The following is a 21900-nucleotide window of genomic DNA, read 5'->3' on the forward strand; positions in this document are numbered from 1 at the left end:
TCATAGTGGATGGCTTTGCTGCAATGGGATTCCCTAACTGTGGTGGGGCCATAGACGGAACCCATATCCCTATCTTGGCACTGGAGCACCAAGCCGCCGAGTACATAAACCACAAGGGGTACTTTTCGATAGTGCTGCAAGCTCTGGTGGATCACAAGGGACGTTTCACCAACATCAACGTGGGATGGCCGGGAAAGGTGCATGACGCTCGCATCTTCAGGAACTCTGGTCTGTTTCAAAAGCTGGAGGAAGGGACTTTATTCCCAGACCAGAAAATAACTGTTGGGGATGTTGAAATGCCTATATGTATCCTTGGGGACCCAGGCTACCCCTTAATGCCATGGCTCATGAAGCCGTACACAGGCAGCCTGGACAGTAGTCAGGAGCTGTTCAACTACAGGCTGAGCAAGTGCAGAATGGTGGTAGAATGTGCATTTGGACGTTTAAAGGCGCGCTGGCGCAGTTTACTGACTCGCTTAGACCTCAGCGAAACCAGTATTTCCACTGTTATTACTGCTTGCTGTGTGCTCCACAATATCTGTGAGAGTAAGGGGGAGACGTTTATGGCGGGGAGGGAGGTTGAGGCAAATCGCCTGGCTGCTGGTTACGCGCAGCCAGACACCAGGGCGGTTAGAAGAGCACAGGAGGGCGCGGTACGCATCAGAGAAGCTTTGAAAACCAGTTTCATGACTGGCCAGGCTACGGTGTGAAAGTTCTATTTGTTTCTCCTTGATGAAACCCCCCGCCCCTTGGTTCACTCTACTTCCCTGTAAGCTAACCACCCGCCCCTCCTCCCTTCAATCACCGCTTGCAGAGGCAATAAAGTCATTGTTGCTTCACATTCATGCATTCTTTATTCATTCATCACACAAATAGGGGGATGACTACCAAGGTAGCCCAGGAGGGGTGGTGGAGGAGGGAAGGAAAATGCCACACAGCACTTTAAGCACAGCACTTTAAAAGTTTACAACTTTAAAATTTATTGAATGACAGCCTTCTTTTTTTTGGGCAATCCTCTGTGGTGGAGTGGCTGGTTGGCCGGAGGCCCCCCCCCACCGCGTTCTTGGGCGTTTGGGTGTGGAGGCTATGGAACTTGGGGAGGAGGGCGGTTGGTTACAGAGGGACTGCAATGGCAGTCTGTGCTCCAGCTGCCTTTGCTGCAGCTCAACCATACACTGGAGCATACTGGTTTGGTCCTCCAGCAGCCTCAGCATTGAATCCTGCCTCCTCTCATCATGCTGCCGCCACATTTGAGCTTCAGTCCTGTCTTCAGCCCGCCACCTCTCCTCCCAGTCATTTTGTGCTTTCCTGCACTCTGACATTATTTGCCTCCACGCATTCGTCTGTGCTCTGTCAGTGTGGGAGGACAGCATGAGCTCGGAGAACATTTCATCGCGAGTGCGTTTTTTTTTTTCTTTCTAAGCTTCACTAGCCTCTGGGAAGGAGAAGATCCTGTGATCATTGAAACACATGCAGCTGGTGGAGAAAAAAAAGGGACAGCGGTATTTAAAAAGACACATTTTATAAAACAGTGGCTACACTCTTTCAGGGTAAACCTTGCTGTTAACATTACATACATAGCACATGTGCTTTCGTTACAAGGTCGCATTTTGCCTCCCCCCACCGCGTGACTACCCCCTCAACCTTCCCCCCTCCCTGTGGCTAACAGCGGGGAACATTTCTTTTCAGCCACAGGCAAACAGCCCAGCAGGAATGGGCTCCTCTGAGTGTCCCCTGAAGAAAAGCACTCTATTTCAACCAGGTGACCATGAATTATATCTCACTCTCCTGAGGATAACACAGAGAGATAAAGAACGGATGTTGTTTGAATGCCAGCAAACATACACTGCAATGCTTTGTTGTACAATGATTCCCGAGTACGTGTTACTGGCCTGGAGTGGTAAAGTGTCCTACCATGAAGGACGCAATAAGGCTGCCCTCCCCAGAAACCTTTTGCAAACCTTTTGCAAACCTTTAGGACTACATCTAGGAGAACCGCGAATGCCAGGGCAAAGTAATCCTTTCACATGCTTGCTTTTAAACCATGTATAGTATTTTAAAAGGTACACTCACCGGAGGTCCCTTCTCCACCTGCCGGGTCCAGAAGGCAACCTTGGGTGGGTTCGGGGGGTACTGGCTCCAGGTCCAGGGTGAGAAACAGTTCCTGGCTGTCGGGAAAAGCGGTTTCTCCGCTTGCTTGCTGTGAGCTATCTACAACCTCATCATCATCATCATCTTCTTCGTCCCCAAAACCTGCTTCCGTATTGCCTCCATCTCCATTGAAGGAGTCAAACAACACGGCTGGGGTAGTGGTGGCTGAACCCCTAAAATGGCATGCAGCTCATCATAGAAGCGGCATGTTTGGGGCTCTGACCCGGAGCGGCGGTTCGCCTCTCTGGTTTTCTGGTAGGCTTGCCTCAGCTCCTTCAGTTTCACTTGGCACTGCTTCGGGTCCCTGTTATGGCCTCTGTCCTTCATGCCCTGGGAGATTTTGACAAAGGTTTTGGCATTTTGAAAACTGGAAAGGAGTTCTGATAGCACGGATTCCTCTCCCCAAACAGCGATCAGATCCCGTACCTCCCGTTCAGTCCATGCTGGAGCTCTTTTGCGATTCTGGGACTCCATCATGATCACCTCTGCTGATGAGCTCTGCATGGTCACCTGCAGCTTGCCATGCTGGCCAAACAGGAAATGAGATTCAAAAGTTCGCGGTTCTTTTCCTGTCTACCTGGCCAGTGCATCTGAGTTGAGAGTGCTGTCCAGAGCGGTCACAATGGAGCACTCTGGGATAGCTCCCGGAGGCCAATACCATCGAATTGTGTCCACAGTACCCCAAATTCGAGCCGTCAAGGTCGATTTAAGCGCTAATCCACTTGTCAGGGGTGGAGTAAGGAAATCGATTTTAAGAGCCCTTTAAGTCGAAATAAAGGGCTTCATTGTGTGGACGGGTGCAGGTTTACATCGATTTAACGCTGCTAAATTCGACCTAAAGTCCTAGTGCAGACCAGGGCGTAAAGTTGTCCCGGTTAATGTTGTTTCGTTGTTATGTTGCTGATCAGTTGGAGAGCATGCTCATTTAAAGTTGCGCAGTGCTCCCTTATAACATTGTTTGGCAGCTGCCTGCTTTGTCCACTACTTGCAGGAAGAGCAGCCCGTTGCAGCTAGCTGGTGGGGGCTTGGAACCAGGGTGGACCGGCAGCCCCCATCAACTCCCTTATCAGCTCCCCACTCCCCTAAGTTCCCTGTGCAGCAGCTGCCCAGCAGGCTATCAGTTGCTGGCAGTTCAGCTGTCCCTCCCCCCACTGCCATGTGCTGCTCCTGTCCTCTGCCTTGGAGCTGCTCCTGGGAGCCTCCTGCTTGCTGTGCAGGGGAGGGGGGAAGAGGAGGGTTAATGTCAGGGTGTCCCTCTCCCCCCTACTGCTGCCCCCCGCTTACCCCTTCTCCATATAGAGCAGGGTGGGGACAGGACAGGGCTCAGGATGGAGAGAGCTTGCTGGCCGCAGCTGCTGTCTCAACTTCCTGATCTTTTTAAAGGCAATGTACTTAGAATGTTGTCAGCATAATTAAAGGGGCAATGCACGTCTCTCTCTCTCCCACACATAGGGTGTGTCTCTGTCTGCCATGCTGTTTCCCCTCCCTCCATTCCTTCTGTCTTGCAGAGTGAGGCTGCATTAACAACTATGTGTTAACCCTTGAGGGCTCAGCCGAATGCTCGTTCATCATTTAGCAGTCAGTCATTCCCTTGGAAATATCCCACCCTCTTCCACCCTCTAACTTCACCACCTCAACCAAGCTTGACAATCATCATTGCTGTGTACAGTATTAAATTGTTTGTTTAAAACTTATACTGTGTGTGTGTGTGTGTGTGTGTATATATATATATTTTTTTTGTCTGGTGAAAACAATTTCCCTGGAACCTAATACCTCTATTTACATTAATTCTTATGGGGAAATTGGATTAGCTTAACATCGTTTTGTTTAAAGTCGCATTTTTCAGGAACATAACTACAATGTTAGCAAGGAGTTACTGTACTATATCACATTAGTATATACCCCTCTGCTGAAGCCTTCAAGTGGTTTTCAGTTCTGCATTACAGTCTAGCCAGGAGGTTAAAAAATGGATAATCATTGAGGTTTGCATTATAGAAGGGGGGCTGCAGCCCCCTTCACCACTATAGATAAGACATCATGGTCTTCACCAGCATATAACAAATCAAGAGCAGTGATAGTTCCAATGAGAACCATTTGGTGAAAGATCCTCTGTACAGTCTCAGTAGGGTGCATTTAGTCAGATATACACCAGCAGTAGCGGATGTAGTAGATATCATCTGTCTTTTTCTTCCTGTAAATTGTTTTCATATCAAAACGAGGGTTGAGTTCTAACCAGGCCACTTTATTCAAGTTTCTATCTCAACCAGGCACTAGGAAAGGAGTGAAACTTGAATCAGAGTAAATTTTGTCAAGGTGGGAGGAAGGATAATTCTGTGGTCAAGTAACAAGCCTGGGAACCAAGAAATCTTTCCAACTCTTCCACAGACTTTGTGGAAATTACTTCACTTCACTTCTATGTGTCTTAGTCTCCCATGATGGTCTACTAACTAAAGTGCTCTGAGCTCCTTGGATGGAAGGTGCTACAAGAGTTGAAGAGGTGATGTTCATATGTATTTATATTTTACTCAAATGGATGACACTGCAGCTTGAAAGTATTTGCCATTTTCGATCAAATAATTGATTCATAAATCTTTCCTCTGAGCAGTAGCGGGTGCTTCAGAGGAAGAGCATACACAACTCATTGGCAAATGCATAATGCTGTTCATGTGGTAGAAAATTACATCCTCACCCCTACAGGCAATCAGCAAGTTCCTGGAAACCTGAGATCTGATTAGCTTGGTTTTAGCATGCATAGCAACTGCCTAGTTATTAATGGTCATAAAATTACCCAAGCCCCTTTAATATTCCAGCTGGAGTATTTGATTTGATGTCCTACTGTGGCATTGAAGTTCCCAGGTTGATTATATGCTACAAACATAATGTCCTTTTTATTAGTTACAATTTGCCATACTAATTTCAATTCTATGACCCCTTGCTTTTGTGTACTGTAAGAGACAGGGTGAAAGGAGCAAGTGATTAGTTTTCACTCAGCTATTCATCATTTTGAATATTTCAATCAAATCTTTAACTCACCAACATGTAATGTGTTTTAAAAACATGATATTTATTCATTATGCTGAATAATAATTGTAGTATTAAATGGGAAAAAAAGTGAATTCATAATGTAATATCTTGTGTACTATAAATACTATAAATCAATTTGAAGAGAATCTTGTTTGAAATGTATACTGTTTTGTGCTTGATTTTGATTTTTAATGATCATATTGGGGACTTTCTAGATAAAATGGTTTTAGAAAATGTAAAAAACAGTCCACATCTACATTTATTTTTCCAGCCATAACTTGAGCTCATCCAATCCCATTGAATAGGAGGATGGAAGGAAAAGTAACTTTTGACCTCCAAGTGATCAGAGTTTTGAGATACAGTATCTGTTTCTTCACTTTAATCTTCTGGAAGCAAACTGGTAAAATGAAATCTAACAATCCTTTAAAAATATGTAGTGGAATAAACAATGGAAAAAAGGGTAGAGTATCTAACTTTTCATAGGTTTCAGAAGTGTTAGTCTATATCAGCAAACACAACGAGGAGTCCTTTTAAGTCTAAGTTTTAAGTGTTCTCCTACTGGTTTTTGAATGTGTATGCCATCATGTGCCAGCAATGCCCCTTGGACAGTCTCTACGCAAAAGAATAAATGGACATAAATCAGACATCAAGAATTGTAACATTCAAAAACCAGTAGGAGAGCACTTCAGTCTCCGTGGACACTCAATAACAGACTTAAAAGTCGTCATTCTTCAACAAAAAAACTTCAAAAACAGACTCCAACGAGAAATTGCAGAACTGGAATTAATTTGCAAACTGGACACCATCAAATTAGGCCTGAATAAAGACTGGGAGTGGATCGGTCACTACAAAAACTAATTTCCCTCTGCTGATACTCTCACCTTCTTGTCAGCTGTTTGAAGTGGGCCACCTTAATTGCATTGGCCTCATTAGCTCTACAAAAGTGATTTTAATAAATTGGTTAGTCTCTAAGGTGCCACAAGTACCCCTTTTCTTTTTACCTACCTTGGTATTCACCCCTTCTTGTCAACTGTTGAGAATAGGCCACTTCCACCTTAATATAATTGGCTCGTTAGCACTCACACCCCACCCACCCCCCCACTTGGTAAGGCAACTCCCATCTTTTCATGTGCTGTGTATTTATATCTGCCTACTGTATTTTCCACTCTATGCATCTGGTGAAGTGGGTTTTAGCCCACAGAAGCTTATGCCCAAATAAATTTGTTAGTCTCTAAGATGCCACAATGACTACTCGTTGTTTTAACTTTTTATAAATACTGCATATGAACTATCTTCTTTCAGCAATTGTTGTGGTGTACTTAAATGTAAAGTAGAATTAACATGAAACTGTTTCCAGGTATTCTACTTGAGCAAGTCACAGTGCATGAAGGATTTATGGTACCCTTCCAAGGGCAGATCTGCTTTCACCATACAGATGACACTGTATTAAGTGGTGTAAATAAATTTTAAGATTGCCAATAAAACCTACCAACCAAGACAGCTCATTGCTACCATGTGTTATCAGAAATAACTTTCTCACTGGATACATGCAAGCTTTGTAACCTCTAACTTACTGCTAGCTGAAATGACTGATAAAATGTATTAGCAGCTTTTCTCCAGTTCAGCAGGACAGTTTTAAGCATCAGCTATCAAAATATCCTTAACAGTTCATTTGGCTTGTCAAATACTGATGCACTTAGATTGTGACGATAATGGATGCAACTTCTGCTCTGGATACAAACAGTAGTAAATAACTGAATGAGCAGGTTAAGACTTGATGGTGTTTAAAATTACACTTCAAATATTAGTGATCTGGCACTACCCAAAAATTCTGCAATTATGACTGAAATAGATTAGCATTCAAACATTAAAACTTAATTACTGTAAAATAACTGCAATTCTGGGAGTTTAAGTGTAATGATGTTTTCTCTTTAAATATTTATAAGGCAACAAAGACTGTTTTAAGCTTACTGCAAATTCGCAAATGCAGAATTTAAAACAGATGGAGTGAATATTTAGCTTTCTCCTCCAGAGACATCACAAGCAATGAATGCAATGAGAGTGAACAAGATAGTTAAGAGGAAATCATATTAAAAATAAATATTAAATGAACATGCAACTAAAATATATTGTCCAGATGTGCTAAAATGTCACTTCTTCCTACTTGCTTTCTTTTAAAAAAAAAGAAGATGGAAGTTTTACAACTCTTCCCACTTCACAGCCTTTTTAACCTTTACCTTGCCAGCACATCTACAAGCCTATCTGCTAATTATATAGTCCTACTATACTCAAACTTAATGCTTGCGTTGTTATGTAGAGCATAAGGATGCATGCATAACTATCCTATAGTAGCCATGTGATCTGCTTGCTATCACCTGTGTCCCCTTTCCATCCCTTTTCTGTCACAATTCTCGTTGTGTTGTCTGACATTAGAGTCCAATTCTGCAATTTGCCACAATGGATAGTGCTTTTGACTCATGAAGAGTTGAGCAATTCCATGAAACTACTCAGTGTAATAAGCGCTACTCATGGTAGGATGTGGCCCACACCCTAAGCTTGTCCACACTTTGTACCAGAGGGCTATGTTCTGTAAAGCTCCTAGCATACTTTAGGTGTCTCAGGAGTGAGTTTCTATTGTTGATACATGAGAACCTGCCTTTGTTGACCTTCCGATCACACAGCAATGTCTAGGGAAAGAGAGCTGAATTAGTAGATTTGAGTGGTGGTAGGTCGAGTTTTTGGAGGATTACTAATTTTGAAATCTGTTTTCCATTTTGTATGCCTATTTAAGTGTTGTGCATGCTCAGAGCTTACTGTGGGTTCCTTTTAAAATAATCACTCCTGTCTCTGTCAGACATTCAATTGGCCGCTGTATTTTAGAACCTAGTGGTGAATACCGTTTCCGAACAGGACCTGATGACAGAAAATATACTCAGTAGAAATAATTAAATATATTGTAATGGAATATGTGGTGGAGAGCACAACACTTATTTCTGAGATTTGATGGAGTCTCATGTTAGAGAGGTGACATCATGTATCAGGACTGGCTGTTGACATACATTATAGTTTAGATCAGACAAATAACTTAATGCCATATTTCTTCAGTTTCAATCTGAGCTCTCCACACATGCTCCAGATCATAGAATCATAGAATATCAGGATTTGAAGGGACCTCAGGAGATCATCTAGTCTAACCCCCTGCTCAAAGCAGGACCAATCCCCAGTTTTTTTTGCCCCAGATGCAAAAAAATGCCCCCTCAAGGATTGAACTCACAACCCTGGGTTTAGCAGGCCAATGCTCAAACCACTGAGCTATCCCTTCCCCCAGATGGTGATATTGTAATAATCATGCTGGTAATTTAACAAATAAAAGGAAGTAGGACGGCACAATGTTACGTTTTCATTGGGGTGCTTAAGACATGGGCTATATTCTTGTGTCTGAGTTTTGAAATGGCCTTGCTTTAATCTCTCTTCAGAGAATTTTGTAAAAATATATTAAACCAAGTATTTAAAAGAACAGGTAGTATATAGTTCATTATCCATATTTGTTTCAGTAGTTTGGGAATTTATTCTCAATAATTCTGAGATTATTAACTCACTTGTAGCTCAGATGGTCAGATGGAAATGAGGAGTGCCTTATACTTTTCTAAGCATAACTTTGCATTATAGTATTAACCAATAATTTAATACATCATTGTGAGCGTTTATAAATGTTTGCTTAATTTATTCTTTTGTTAAACCTGTGTTCTACTGCGTGTCTAGTGTCCCCTTCATTTAATTTATATAACTACGGTATAGCGAAATAGTTTCTCCACATTGCTTTTTTTATGCTGGTTTAAACTACTTCCTTTATGAATCATTGCTCCGCACAGTTCTGCATTTTTTTGAGATAACTTCACAGTATTCTGTGCCTGGGCAGATATCCCATGGTGCAATGTTCCACTGCTAGGCTCTCTGCATTCTGGGATTTTTCTCATGGTGCATTCTGGGGTGCCTAATAGAATTCTGGGACTTGAATCATGCCAATTGTTTAGTTTGTTCTCCTTTCCTGGCATACCATAATGCATTGTCCTTTGGCAAGCCAGCACCATTTTCAAACTGCTGTCAGACAGTTAGGAGGGAGCTCTGCTGAATGCCACAATCCTGTTATGCTGAGGCATGTCCCCAAGAGGCAGAAAAGAGTTTTGTTCAAAAAGGCAAACAGCAAATTGGGAAGACATGCAGCATAATACTTACTAGTAGAGCTTCTCTCCATAGCAGTTTCATGCTGGCTGTCTGCCTAGGTTTTGGAAAGCCTCTCCCATGCCTTGGTCTCTGGCTCATGGTATATCCTCCTAGTTGGGGTCCTTGGACACTTGGATGCATTCTAAGGCCTTCTTCCCCAAACTGTCCAGAACCCTAAACCTGGGTTCAGAGGAGGCTTCCCTTTGCAAAAATCCAATCCAGCTGCATGGGCACATGGTGGGAGCATTATCGGAGACCCTGTTCTTATTCCTTGCCTTATTGTAACTCCACTGCAGCTCCATTGCTTTGAAGTAGCACTGATCCTTGTCCCAGGAGTATCTCTTCTGCATTTACTCTGCCAGACATTTGTAGATCTTGGCATTCCAGTGACTGCTCCTCTCCCCAGAGGGCAAGGAGGTCCAGGACCTACTGATGGGACCAAGTGGAAGCACAGGGCATGGCTGTTATAACGGTATGTGCCTTAAGCTGCATGAACTTACTTCAAGCTGGAATTATAAAGGGGCACATCTGATTGTGCATCAGCATTTAAATGAGGAGGTGACATCTAGAGAAGTCCAGGACATACAGGTAAACAGCTAGTCCAATTCTGCCGCTATCCAGTGTGGCACAGCAGTAGGAAGACAGCCAGGAGCATACTAGTTAATCTGAAGTATGGATGCATACGCACAAACAGAGAAAATTCCAGAATAGAATTATTTAACTTTCCAAAGTGGATTAATTATTGCAGGATAAGCCATCAGATAATTAGAATACAACTTTTTTATATGGATGCAAGGCAGTTTATCCCTCCAAAATTAAAGTTATTTCAAAAAAAGTTTCTGATCTAGATGAGGCCTTGTTCAGGAAAGCAGTTAAGAAAGGCATATCCTTAAAGTTAGGGTTGCACTACTGAAATTACAAAGGCAAGACATGGAAAAGTTAATATTCCAATGGCAACATTGACTTGAACTCAATTCATAAATGTGTTTTCATTTCCTGTTTTTCTGGTTAAATGTGCTGTATATTACTGTTTATTTGGTAAAATCAAACATGCATATCTGGCCTGCTATGTTATATTATGTAACATAGCTAGTTAATGTTGATGAAGTAACATTATCTCTTGCATTTCTTGACTCTGCAATTTTTAACATTGTAGCCAAAACATGTTTTTTTATTTTGTTTAATGTAAGAAACTAAAACATCCACTATTTTATTTCAATGCCACTTTAAAAGCCATAGTGGATGGAAAATTAAAATGAATATTCACTTGGAAAAAATGTACTGGAAAAATTGTTCTTTGAGCCATTTATAAACATTTTTAGCCCTGATTTGTGAGTGATTTATGAGCACTCGCTTGTGGCAATTTATAAAAAACACTTGAAATAGCAAAAAGTGAGTGATAGGAAACTTAATATTGTGCTACATTTAAGTGTTTGAAGTGTTTGACCTTCTGTAGTATTTAACCCATGGTTAAAATGTTGTTTATCTTCTAAACATACTTCAGCATCAACTGAATTTCTCTGCTACTCAGAGTATCTGAAATGGAGGGTAATATTTATAGACTTTTCCAGAAGCCCAAACAAGATATATATTAAGGATATAATGTTTGATGTTATCTGTTTGCAGCCATGAGAGCGCTTATGATAAAATTTGGATATATGTATATGCTGTTTGTAACAATTTGATAGGTATACAGTTTTTCACTTTTAAAGCCTCTGGAAAATATATAATATATTTATAGAGCCATTGAATGATGTAAAATTAGTTTTCTGTCCTAGTTATAAAGTTTTTCTGAAACTTTTAAGGCAAAAAATATAGACTAAAATATATACCTATAAGAGTGCGGCATTTTAGTGATAACATGCTTGTGCATAATTTTATTAGACATCAAAAACTTGCATGTTAACCCACTGTTTTTATTTCCCCAAACACATTAATTTAAAGTTGTATTGATGAATAGCTGTTCATACACAGTGCTAGCTAGCAGAAAGATGATTCTTCCAGACTGTTTAAAACGTTGTATAGTGGGGAAAAAATCCTGGCAGTTATTAAATTGGTTTTCTGGCACAGCCATACATTTTAGGGGACAAGTATTTTTGTTAATAACAATATTGTTTATAGAAATACATGGCTTTGTCTGATGAATGCATTTTAATTGTCCTTTTCTAGAATTCTCAAATCAACATGAAGCAAGTGAATATTTTGTCATAATTCAGGACACGAGTCATTAAACATTTCAGGGAAATCTGTTTTGAAGTCCCAAATTTAATGTGAAGATTTCTTCTTCGTAGAGGAAGTGGACAATTTGATTGCAATGTGATGCAGCATATTTCAGAAAAAAATGAGAAAGTTATTTTGTTAAACATGAAGCAAGCACAAGAAGTTTGGTTTTGTGGTCAAGGCATTTTACTGGAACTGAGATAACTTGGGCTCAGTTCCCTGCTCTGCCACAGACTGTTGTGTGCCCTTGGGCAAGTCTCTCAGTCTTTCCCTGTCTCAGTTTGTCTGCCAAATGGGGATAAGAACATCTCATTTCTTCCACCCTTCATCTGACTTGCCTGTTTAGGGTCCAGACCTGCAAACATGTATAACTTACACAGGAGTAGTCCCACTGAAGTTACCGGAGGCACTCAGCTTGTAGGGCCAGCCTCTTGTTTATGATGAAAAGCTTCAAATAAATGTAAGATAGTTTTGTTATTATTAACTATTGATATATTTATTCAAGGGACGATAATACCCCCTCCTGGGTCTCCTATCATTCCTAAATAAACGTGAGTGGTCATACACCCTGAAATCTATATATGGTACAGAGTTAACTTTGGACCTGCTTCTACTCCTGTTTAAGTCAATGGGAGTTTGGCCATTCAGCTGAATAGAAGCAGGATTGAGACCCTAAGATGTCGACCCTGCAATTTGTTCCACAAGGGTGCACACCCATCAGGATCAGTGGAGCTCTGCATAGGTGCAGGTGACCACCCAAATAGAAAAAGTAGCTTAAGTTTGTAAGTATAAGTTACTGACTTTAGACTGACATAGTCACAATTGACTGGAGAGCAGCCTGAGGCCACTGGCCTCCAGAAAGATAGACAGATTTCTCATCTTTGACATTAGCTACTTCAAAGATTTACAAGCTCTTAAAATATTGGATCGATGACAAGTACCTTGACTCCATCTCTGTTAAAGACAGTCAGTTATATTCCTTATAGAACTAATGCATATTACACTTTACAGTTATACCAGGAAAGGACATTATCTTCTCCATTATCTTTTCAATTTGCCCCTTGGAGTATTCCACAATTAAGACAACTCTTAGTTTCAAAAAGAAAATGGGTAAACTAACCTAAACTAAACTCATGTTCCCCTAATAAGAAGTAGGTAAAAATCCAGATTCCCCAAATGAGAAGTAGGTCAACTCTGTTTGCCCGCATTTACCCTTGGCTACATGACCAAGTGCATGCTGCTGCACCAAAGACCCAAATGATATATTATAGTATACTTTGGTTTTCAGTGAAACAGGTTATTCCCCTCCATCCTCTGCCCATTTACAACCTAATTTTTGCATGCTTTTCAAATATCAGTAACTGAGGGTAGATACCTTGTTAGTTAAAATAAAGTAATTAATTTTAAAATATCAGATATTGAGATTATTTTTAGACAGAAATGTGCCAACGGGCTTCCTTTTAAAAAAAAAAAAATCCCTGCCCTATCCTATATGGCAGGGGTAGGCAAACTTTTTGGCCTGAGTGCCCATCAGGAACAGAAATTGTATGGCGGGCCATGAATGCTCACATCATTGGGGTTGGGGTGCAGGAGGTGGTGTGGGCTCTGATTGGGGGTGCAGGCTCTGAGGTGGGGCTGGAGATGAGAGGTTTGGGGTGCAGGAGGGTGCTCTGGACTGGGATTGAGGGGTTTGGAGAGCGGGAGGGGGATCAAGGCTGGGGCAGGAGGTTGGGGAGAGGCTCAGGGGAACATTTCATTCAGTATACTCTTATTTTTTGGAGCACAAGATCATACTCTGTCTTTGTTTAAAATCAGTTCAAATTAAATGTAGGGTCAGATCAGTTTTATCTAACACATATTAAAACTTTCACTTCATCAGTTTTAACTCTTTCACCATGGTAAAACATATGTGACTACACAAATCACTCATTTAAAAACCCTAGTAAGAATTAAAACATAGGGCATGTTATTTTAATGTATTGAAAAGCTATTTTAAATAATTTTTAGACATTAAGACTCCTTTTCAGACATATACAATTGGACTTCTGGATTTACAGAGAGACTCCTCAGTAAAAAATAAGTCCCTGAAACATTCTTAATATCTTCTGCCATTCATATAATGTGTGCATGTTCCCAGGCAAAAATTAAGTTAAAATGGAATTAAGGATTTAAAGTATGTATATCGGTAAAATGCATTACAAGGAAGATGTACTGGAGCCTGATAAACCCAGGACATTCAAAGTTAAGGTTCAGTTTGGGAGAAATCTAAACATGGCAATGCAAAGCTATCCTTAACTCTGCCCTGCATATAATGCAATAACCTTATGATTAGGTCATATTAGTTTTTATGGTCCCATATTAGATTTAACTGATTTTTGAAAAATCATTTGATTTTTTTTCCTCATTGTTCCTGATGGAGAAACTTAACTTATGAAGAAGAGCGCTGCTCTGTAATTTATGAATACTGTAGGTTGACCCAGTTATTGGAATGCTTACTGTATGAATATATTGGTTTCATTTAATAGCTTGCTATATGAGGGGAGAGGGAAATAAGCAGGAAGGACAAAAGAATAGCTCAAGATAAGCCACCCCTCAGTTAATACTAAGGTTATTAGGGGACAGTATCCCAACTTTTGGTTCCGAGGATCTGGTTTAACCTCCTGCTGAGCCTACCAGGCTGATTTTGACACGTAGGGCCAAAACCTGGGAACTGATAAGAACAAAAGAACTCCAACTGTTTAAAAAGACTCTCTCTCTCTGCACCCCATAGAGTGTTTTAAGAACCTGGGTCAGGGTAGTGTCGTTCAGGGCCTGGTCTAAGAGAAGGAGAAGTAAAAGCATGAGGCCTAACATCTGAGGGAATACACTCAGAAGGACGTGGAAGGGGATAGAGGTGCAGCTAGTCCTGCAGCCATGACATGCAACAGGATTCAGTGAGTTTAAAAATATAGGAAGTTTTAAGGGTCTGCATTATTTTGTTACTGTGATCATTCATTGTAAATAAAAAGTAATTTAAGTAAATTCTCAGAAGATTAATTCTGTAATCAGTGCTGTAATTTTGGGGAGGATACACTGTATTCTTCATGCATGATAAAAGTGATTGAATCCCTTCTTTAAGTGCAATCAACAGGATGGCAATAACTAGTTTCTAATAAATAGTGTACGTGTGTGTGTCCATGTGTGTCTGAAAAAGAAAGTAGCATTTTCTGAAAGGGTTTCTGATCTGAAGTTTTGAAAAATTATGAACTGAAAAGAAAGGGTTGGAATAGAAAAGCTCAGTAACCTTAACTGTATGCATGGCCAACCAGAATAACTATGATTACATGTTTTTTATATACTTTTACCTATGCTGCTAACTAGAGTTAGTCGAAAATGTCAAAGTTAGAAATTTTGGTTGTTTTTTGGTAACATTTGTATCCCTTTTTTTTGGGTACAAGATCTAGTACAAGTCTCAAACTTTGTCAAAGTATCATTTCCCTATTATCTCTTCCTGTTGTACCGTAAGTTACTGTGAAATTGCCTTCTCTCATCTAAAATGCTACTGTGCTTATACCACAGAACACAAAACAAATTATATTGTTTGATCTAGGTTAGGGGAGCTATCATTAAGTAATAATAGGGAATGGACAGTATAGTATTCAAGAACCGATCAATAATTGATAGAAGAAGCTTTTAAAACTTCTTAAAAGGAGAGTCTAATTTTAAAAAATGCTTTTGGGGAAAAGATGTCTATTTTTTTTTAACAGAATGAGGAGTTCTGATGTTGCTATTTACAGCAAACCTTTATAGTCTTATTGACATCATCCCTCTGTTTTGCATTTCTTTGATCTTAACCTTGGCACAGTAACTGAGCAAGCAAGGGAACATGAGTTTTGCAGGAAGTGAGATGCTTTATTAAACTGTTACTTTGAAAACCTTAAATGACACCACAAAACTTGCAGTCCTTTTTGGTCATTGTAAATGTTTGGAGCAGATCAGTAGTTGGGAAGAGTGACTACCTAGTTGTTAGGCAGACCAGAAGTTAGGTGCTTAGTTTTATGGCCTGTGTTATTCAGAAGGTCAGACTAGATCATAGAATCATAGAATATCAGGGTTGGAAGGGACCTCAGGAGGTCATCTAGTCCAACCCCCTGCTCAAAGCAGGACCAATCCCCAATTAAATCATCCCAGCCAGGGCTTTGTCAAGCCTGACCTTAAAAACTTCTAAGGAAGGAGATTCTACCACCTCCCTAGGTAACGCATTTCAGTGTTTCACTACCCTCCTAGTGAAAAAGTTTTTCCTAATATCCAACCTAAACCTCCCCCACTGCAACTTGAGACCATTACTCCTTGTCCTGTCCTCTTCTACCACTGAGAATAGTCTAGAACCATCCTCTCTGGAACCACCTCTCAGGTAGTTGAAAGCAGCTATCAAATCCCCCCTCATTCTTCTCTTCTGCAGACTAAACAATCCCAGTTCCCTCAGCCTCTCCTCATAAGTCATGTGTTCCAGACCCCTAATCATTTTTGTTGCCCTTCGCTGGACTCTTTCCAATTTATCCACATCCTCCTTGTAGTGTGGGGCCCAAAACTGGACACAGTACTCCAGATGAGGCCTCACCAATGTCGATTAGAGGGGGACGATCACGTCCCTCGATCTGCTCGCTATGCCCCTCCTTATACATCCCAAAATGCCATTGGCCTTCTTGGCAACAAGAGCACACTGCGGACTCCTATCCAGCTTCTCGTCCACTGTCACCCCTAGGTCCTTTTCCGCAGAACTGCTGCCTAGCCATTCGGTCCCTAGTCTGTAGCTGTGCATTGGGTCCTTCTGTCCTAAGTGCAGGACCCTGCACTTATCCTTATTGAACCTCATCAGATTTCTTTTGGCCCAATCCTCCAATTTGTCTAGGTCCCTCTGTATCCTATCCCTGCCCTCCAGCGTATCTACCACTCCTCCCAGTTTAGTATCATCCGCAAATTTGCTGAGAGTGCAATCCACACCATCCTCCAGATCATTTATGAAGATATTGAACAAAACCGGCCCCAAGACCAACCCCTGGGGCACTCCACTTGACACCGGCTGCCAACTAGACATGGAGCCATTGATCACTACCCGTTGAGCCCGACAATCTAGCCAACTTTCTACCCACCTTATAGTGCATTCATCCAGCCCATACTTCTTTAACTTGCTGACAAGAATACTGTGGGAGACCGTGTCAAAAGCTTTGCTAAAGTCAAGAAACAATACATCCACTGCTTTCCCTTCATCCACAGAACCAGTAATCTCATCATAGAAGGTGATTAGATTAGTCAGGCATGACCTTCCCTTGGTGAATCCATGCTGACTGTTCCTGATCACTTTCCTCTCATGCAAGTGCTTCAGGATTGATTCTTTGAGGACCTGCTCCATGATTTTTCCGGGGACTGAGGTGAGGCTGACTGGCCTGTAGTTCCCAGGATCCTCCTTCTTCTCTTTTTTAAAGATTGGCACTACATTAGCCTTTTTCCAGTCATCTGGGACTTCCCTTGTTCGCCACGAGTTTTCAAAGATAATGGCCAATGGCTCTACAATCACAGCCGCCAATTCCTTTAGCACTCTCGGATGCAACTCGTCCGGCCCCATGGACTTGTGCACGTCCAGCTTTTCTAAATAGTCCCTAACCACCTCTTTCTCCACAGAGGGCTGGCCATCTATTCCCCATGTTGTGATGCCCAGCGCAGCAGTCTGGGAGCTGACCTTGTTAGTGAAGACAGAGGCAAAAAAAGCATTGAGTACATTAGCTTTTTCCACATCCTCTGTCACTAGGTTGCCTCCCTCATTCATTAAGGGGCCCACACTTTCCTTGGCTTTCTTCTTGTTGCCAACATACCTGAAGAAACCCTTCTTGTTACTCTTAACATCTCTCGCTAGCTGCAGCTCCAGGTGCGATTTGGCCTTCCTGATTTCATTCCTACATGCCCGAGCAATATTTTTGTAGTCTTCCCTGGTCATATGTCCAACCTTCCACTTCTTGTAAGCTTCTTTTTTATGTTTAAGATCCGCTAGGATTTCACCGTTAAGCCAAGCTGGTCGCCTGCCATATTTACTATTCTTTCGACACATCGGGATGGTTTGTCCCTGTAACCTCAACAGGGATTCCTTGAAATACAGTCAGCTCTCCTGGACTCCTTTCCCCTTCATGTTAGTCCCCCAGGGGATCCTACCCATCTGTTCCCTGAGGGAGTCGAAGTCAGTCTGCCTTGGAATCTATGAAAGCCCTGGTGCCGTTGTACTCCAGCAGAGTATTGCCATTGACTTCAGCGGGGCCAGCTATTTCACCCCCGGATTCAGTTTCTACCTATGCAAATTATGTACTATTTGACCATGGTCAAATGCCTCTGTCTGCCCGGGTAAACCTTCTTGTTTCAGAGCATAAAACAAACTCCAGCTGAGGGTTCAGTAAGAACTGTCTCTAAGGGCAAGTTATTCCATAACTACCCACTATAGTATTTTTTGCATCTTTCTGTGAAGCATGTAGTACTGGCCATTATCAGAGATTGGATAGTGGACTTGATGGGCCACTTGGTCTGCAAATTCCTGTGTTCCTAGATGGGTATATTGACTGTACCTTTCTTGTAAGGGTGTTGAATTAATTGTTTGCAAATTTCCTCAACATCCTTGACTGAAAAGCATTATACACATGCGAATAATTATTGACTTTACAGTTTTAATTTGATAATTTAGTTTTTTTCAAGATGCTGTACTCTGAATCTCAGATTTATGGGAGAGTTTATTCCTTTGGTGTTATTCCTTCTATTAATATATACATACACCTATATATATAGCTTTTAGAAGTAGCTGTTACAGCGATAGGTCATCCAAATCAGTAAAGTAATAATTAGTGCAAAGTCCATTGGACAAGAGTAATGATGCCCATTAGTTTTAGAATTTGTTTTTAAATTCAAAAAGGGAAATCTAGCTTCATTCTACAAAGTGAGAGATAATTACATGGAAAATCCTTTTTAAAATCTGAATAAATCTTAGATGCTCAAAGTACTTCCCATTGATTTTCACCATCAGTGAGAAGATATAATTAATGATTTCAACAGTTTAAGATAGATGGTGATGTAAGAACATTATTATTTTCTCCATGCTCTCAATTCTCTTTCTCTCTCTTATCATATAATATAGTGAGTGTGTGTGTGTGTGTATATATATATATATATATACACACTATACTATATATATATATATATATATATATATATATATATATATATATATATATATATATATATATAAAAATATAATATTGGCCACTCAGTAAAGGAAAGCTCAAAGAAAGGTCAAGAACTTTACTTGTAAAAATCATATCATATATGCATTAGTATTGCAAAATGACACATTTTGGAGGGTTATTGTAAAGATTATCCAGTGCTCAGTCATGCAATAGATTATTTTAGCCAAAAAATATCAACAAATGAGATGCCAAAACAAGCCAACTATAATATAATGTAATTCCAGTGATAGGAACCAGTAATGAAAAGAAAATAAATGTGCAAGGCAGAAGTTCTACCAGCTGTATATTTATGTTTTATCCAAGCTAGCCCAGCAAAGTCCAATGAAGATAGAGAGGGAGTCTTTACACAGCTGAGCAACCTGAATCCTGTAATGAGGTCTGTTGAAATGCATCTGCCAGGATTCTCTCCAATAGTTTATTGGCAGGCTTCTCTTCCCAAAATAAATACTCCTTCCTGGCTTGTCTAATGCATAATTTAGCCAGGAAGAGGATTGCCACATCAGTGTTCTGTCATCAGAAGCGTTCGTCATTGGGACTAATGTGCAGCATTCTGTCTGTGTATCTCGACTTAGATCAGGAGACTATTTCTATATTTATTTAAATGAATATATTCTTTTAATTTCTGGCTACATCCATTGCCCATTCCTAATTCTAAATTCCCTTGTGTACAAAGTACAGTGGTCCTGCTGGTTCTTGGAACGCTTGTTTCTTGACATCTCCTTATAATGCCATATGATTGTATATAAATTAGCTCTTTCACGATGTCTAGAGCAGGGACCATTTTGTATTCTGAGATTTCACTGCAATGGAATTTGCAGCAGATGATTTTTGCTTCATAAGTTAAACTGTCGGTTAACAGTAAATGGCAAGTTTCTCTCATTTGAAGGTTGTGAAGAAAGCCTTTAAAATATGAACTGCTTTGAGTGGTCTCCTGAGTTTGCACACAAGGCACATGAAAGTGACAACTCTGAGTGTTGTGAACAGCCTCATTCAGCTCAGTGTGGTGTTAACGCTGAAGACAAATAGTGATTATTTATATCAATATTAACTTTTTTACTGATGGTTATAAAGAGAAACATTCATCTTGTATGTGTATAGTTGTTGGATGCCGCAACGAATATTGGTACACTGGGAAATGTGGCAAATGGTTGTTAGACAGTAGGAATTCAAGTCTCCACCAAAAATCTCAGTTTCTTTCCTCGTGGGAGTAGGGGAAAAAGAGAGACATCCATTCTGTAGTGCCAAAGATCTCAACATCCCTTCTTGTGCCAAACATTAAAACAATCTCCCTTGCTTTTATAGATGCTGTCAGGACCTATAGTTTCCTCCTCACAAACATATTCAATGCAGGTGTGTCCCTGAACTGAGCTTTGTGAGGCCTAGGTTCTATTCCTGGCTGTGCCACAGACCTGCCATGTGACCTTGAGCAAGTCACTTCACCTCTGTTTGACTCTCTTGGCCTTGCCTGTCCTATCTATTTAGAATGCAAGCTCTTTGGGACTTGGTCTCTCTGACTATGTGTTTGGATAGTGCCTAGCACATAAGGGCCCCAATCTCAGTTCAGATCTCTAGTTGCTACCTTAAGTACATATAATAAATCAGAATGTCAGTGAAAAATGACAGTTTAGGGAACAGCATAACATTTAATTCAGTATCAAAATTAATAAGACAGGAAATACTTTATAGTACTGACTGTCATATTTTATTCAATAAAAGCTCAGTGTAGTCACGCTGGCATAGAAGTGCAAGGCCAAGTGTATTCAGGTGAGGTCTGGTTCTCAAGATTTCTAGTTTTGTTGGCCACATTTCTGTTGTTTTTTATCATGTTTGCAGGACATTCGACCATATGCTAGATTTTAATATTTAGTCATTGTCATAAACACGGTCAGCTGTGGTGTCAGTTGTTATGGTTTTCAGCTTGGTCACTTTGGGCCACCACATCATCAAACTTGTCGAGTGCTGCTAGTCACCTTACTTTTTCTACTATTAAGTAGGTATGGCAATATGAGAGTTTTGCTTTTTTTCACCTACCTTCTGTCCACTGGGACCACCTGACTGAGAAAGTGACTGTGTGAGCTTTGGGAATGAAATCTTAGTTTTGAAAAAGTCTGCTTGCTGAATTTTTGTTTATATTTTACAGATTAGTTTGTCTGGACTATTATAGCCCTTTGGGAAGCTTTCATGCTATAATAGCACTGTGTCTTGTCGCTTATTATGTAAAAGCTACCACAGCATTACTCATTCATATCTGTCTTATTTACATTAGCCCATCCTCCCTAGCTGCCAAGATCCAAATGTGGAATGCAATGTATTTGGTAAAGACCAGAAATGAGAGAACAAACAATTATTTATGCAGGAAACTTAAAATGTTTTGCTATTAATCCTTTAAGGTAAATAACTTTGTATAATCAGTTTTTTTATTCTTTATTTCTGAGGTGAATAATTTACAACAATAAAAAAGGGGGGACACCAAATTTGTGTGAGAGTTGCATATCTTTGCAACTAAAGTCAGTGACATGACTCAGAATGAGGCTCATATAAAAAGACTTCCTCTGGCTGTTGTGTCTAAACCTGAAAATGGATGATTTCTTATAGAAATGTTTGCAAAAAGATTGAGTATGGTGTTTTTTTTAAGTGGTATTGCATGGCAAAAAGTTAAATAAATTAAGATAGCAAAATAAATGAATATATCCTTCCTAGCCAAAACCTAATGAGTGACTTACATGCCACATAACCCTTAGCTTTGAGGTTAAGTAAGGTTTAAATAATGCACAAACATTTTTGTTTGCCTTATGCAGTGGGGTGAGTTTCACTCTAAGTCAGGGGTTCCCAAACTTGGTTTATGGCTTGTTCAGGGTAAGCCCCTGGCGGGCCTCAAGATGCTTTGTTTACCTGAGTGTCTGCAGGTACGGCTGCTCGCAGCTCCCAGTGGCTGCGTTTCACTGTTCCCAGCCAATGGGAGCTGAGGGAAATGGCACAGGCCGGGCTGGGCCACCACTTCCCACAGCTCCCATTGGCC

At 40.6% G+C, this 21900-nt stretch overlaps 1 protein-coding gene across 4 annotated transcripts in view; it reads left to right on the forward strand.

The window, feature by feature from the left end:
* ARHGAP42 (Rho GTPase activating protein 42) overlaps positions 1–21900 on the forward strand; it is a 295871-nt gene that overhangs the window by 140635 nt on the left and 133336 nt on the right. The window lies entirely within an intron of this gene.

Source organism: Caretta caretta, chromosome 1 (genome assembly GCF_965140235.1).
Source record: "Caretta caretta isolate rCarCar2 chromosome 1, rCarCar1.hap1, whole genome shotgun sequence".
In the NCBI taxonomy this organism is placed as follows: Eukaryota; Metazoa; Chordata; order Testudines; family Cheloniidae; genus Caretta; species Caretta caretta.